The sequence below is a fragment of the Branchiostoma lanceolatum genome, chromosome 12, assembly GCF_035083965.1.
Source record: "Branchiostoma lanceolatum isolate klBraLanc5 chromosome 12, klBraLanc5.hap2, whole genome shotgun sequence".
NCBI lineage: Eukaryota > Metazoa > Chordata > Leptocardii > Amphioxiformes > Branchiostomatidae > Branchiostoma > Branchiostoma lanceolatum.
In genome coordinates, this window is record NC_089733.1 from 3,122,934 (window position 1) to 3,126,316 (window position 3,383).

Genomic DNA, 3,383 nt, shown 5'->3' on the forward strand with positions numbered 1-3,383 from the left:
TCAATCCCCCATCTCATTGTGTAACAGATACATGGTTATGTGTATGTAACATCAGATATAAATAATATATATATAAATTCTGTTTAGTTCTTATTACCAATAATAGAGAACAGTGAACAAATGTGGAACAGTAATCATTTATTTGCAGGAATAGTACACACCTTTGCAAATATACATAACCATTTCCAGCTCTTTAAGTTTGAAGAAACCTGAATTTTGGCTGATCTATCAGGCACAACAATTGTTCACAATACTTTTGGTGTATGACATGCTTTCTATTACAAATATATTTGCAATTAACATACAGCAGCCTGCTTTATTGCACTGAGGTATCATGGCTTTGTCTCAACATCACTTACTGCTGAGATGCAATGTATTTCTTGAATTGAATACCACAATATACACACATTAAATAACCGGATCCTGAATACTGGTACAAGTGGAAGGGTGATTTTCTGTCAATGTAAAAAGGTTCATGTATTGTTTGTAGTGTTGTAGAGTTTAGTTGTTGTTTTTTTTCAATAGAGGGTAACTGAATTGTTCATGAAAAAGGAAGCAAAATGACTCATACATGTACTTTATTACTTCATTAAGTCAGCCTACATTGAAGTTTGAGGGTTACAAGGAAGGGCATATAACCTCTTGCTAATACATTTTTAATCAAAGGCTTACAGTGCTGTAAAACTGATCTAAAGCAGTATATGTGTGTACAACTGTTAAGACGTCTGGCTAATGTCCAACCGTTGCATTTTCTTTCAATATAGTTTGCTGTAAATGTAATATCCCGACTTGTTTCCTTTTTTCTATTTAACAGTACTGGTAGCACAATAAGATAATATATTGTTGAACAAGAACTTCCAGTTCAAGAATCATTATATATCATAATACATGTAGCTTCTTCAGATTAGACAAGTTGTTGCATTTGCTAACCACACAGTTATGAACGAAACAGACCTGTTTAGATAATATGCAATCTTACACATATACATGGTGTGTTAATCTATCAAGCACACATCTTAGTACATTGGCTTTGAAAACTCAAAGTGTCTCTAACACACTGTAATGTCAGCAATAAGGGTAAGGCATGTTAACAGGTGTGCCTGAATGTTCAACAAGCATTCCTAACAAATTGTAGCTCAAAAGCTTACTCATAAAAGTTTGAGATTTTTGTGTGATTTGATTTAGGATAAGATTCTTACACTCCTCTGTTGCAAATTAGTCTGCCCTCCAAGCAGGGACCAATTAAAACGGTTTTCGGATGTATGGGAACAAGGAGGTTGATGAGAACATTACTGCTGTGTGAATATTACTGCAGCTGGTCCTAGGTCAAATTGTCAATATAATACAATCTTTTCATTAGAAAAAATAACTGGTGGTATCTAAAGGAACATAACATTTTGTTTCTGAACTTGGGTGCTCCTTTAAATACATTTGAAGAACAAGTCATGGTATTCAATGGGACAGCAAGTGAATTTATATGATACAGGACTTACACATTGAATTCAAACAAGGCAGATAGCATCCTAGATAAAGGCTTCAATTTGCCCTCATCGACCTTGTGGTGCTGTTGGACCCCTTGAACCCCCTTGGCAGTCTGCTGGAGTGCGGAAATGCCTTTCCGGACTGCCTGTTTCTTTCTTTCTTCGTCTTCTTTTACTGTCAAAAAGATGGTCCTGGAAAACCAAGATATGGCAACGTGTTATCATAATGCGGGTTAACAACAGAAGTGCAAATGCAGTTAAATGTAATTTTTTTCCTGTGCCTCTTGACAATGTAACCGTAACGTTACTACTGTGTTCTGATACTGCAGTGGTCATAATCAGTAACCGCAGATCTAGAGTCTTTATGACTTGAAGCAGGTTTATGCTACAAAATAGATGTGTACGTAGCAACAAATGTGTCACCCTCAAAGGAGTTTTGGGCATACTTGTCATCAGCCTTTATAAGATAGACGTAGCAACAGAATATGTACATTGAACTATACTGAATTGTCAATTTCAGATAAGCCTTATCAATTATGAAATAATATAATAATTGTGTACGTGTGCCCCCAACTACGGTACCATAACTCCCAATTGGCATGCCCCAATTAAAAAACCTGCCCCTTCCATACAGCATATCATGGTCTTTTATAGGTAATGATTTGAAACAAGTACATATCTATCGTTTCTTAAATCGATAGCGATGATTTACAAAGTTTTCCTTGGTTAAAGTTTAACTGCTAGTATAACATTTGCGATTCTCGGCCTCGCCGTCCTAGTTGGTCTAAAATAGAGGCTAATATGTCGCCTGTATTAGTTCAGGTTAATGTTTTTGGTGTTTAGCAGGCTGGAGTAAGCTCTGAATGTACTTTAGAACCAAGATATTGTAGGAAGAACTGAATCCACGCACCTTTTCCCGAGTCCGCCATCTTGAATTTGCCGCCGATATCATGTGATCAGGCACATCAACCAAATTAGTACGGATCGTATGTATTCCGCGTACTGGATCGTATGTATTCTGTACGGATCGTATGTTTCTGCGTACTGGATCGTATGTATTCCGTACGGATCGTATGTTTCTAGTAATGGATCGTATGTATTCAGTAAAATTCGTATGTATTCTGTAAAATTCGTATGTATTCTTTGGCACCCCTGTTCATGGTTAGGAAGTAATAGCTGACCAAAGTTACGCCCCCCACCCCATACTTATAAAGCAATATAGACCAATTCAGTGCTCCGGTCTAAAATTCAATCTCTTTATCAGAATGTTCAAACTGTACATTCAAACGATAGGGCACTTGGCGGGTATTTGAGGAAATGAAATCACTTTACTTTCTCATTCATGGTTAGGGAGTAATAGCTGACCAAAGTTACGCCCCCCCCCACCCCATACTTATAAAGCATTATAGACCAATTCAGTGCTCCGGTCTAAAATTCAATCTCTTTATCAGAATGTTCAAACTTTACATTCAAACGATAGGGCACTTGGCGGGTATTTGAGGAAATGAAATCACTTTACTTTCTCATTCATGGTTAGGGAGTAATAGCTGACCAAAGTTACGCCCCCCCCCCCACCCCATACTTATAAAGCATTATAGACCAATTCAGTGCTCCGGTCTAAAATTCAATCTCTTTATCAGAATGTTCAAACTTTACATTCAAACGATAGGGCACTTGGCGGGTATTTGAGGAAATGAAATCACTTTACTTTCTCATTCATGGTTAGGGAGTAATAGCTGACCAAAGTTACGCCCCCCACCGCATACTTATAAAGCATTGTAGACCAATTCAGTGCTCCGGTCTAAAATTCAATCTCTTTATCAGAATGTTCAAACTTTACATTCAAACGATAGGGCACTTGGTGGGTATTTGAGGAAATGAAATCACTTTACTTTCTCATTC

General features: G+C 37.2%; 1 long non-coding RNA gene across 1 annotated transcript; it reads right to left on the reverse strand.

Moving 5' to 3' along the window:
• Positions 1–814: 814 nt before the first annotated feature.
• Positions 815–2,634, reverse strand: LOC136446247 (uncharacterized). The gene is made up of 2 exons (XR_010757539.1): positions 2,392–2,634; positions 815–1,673 (listed from the first exon to the last, which is right to left on the reverse strand). It is a non-coding gene; the product is annotated as an uncharacterized lncRNA (long non-coding RNA).
• Positions 2,635–3,383: the final 749 nt, after the last annotated feature.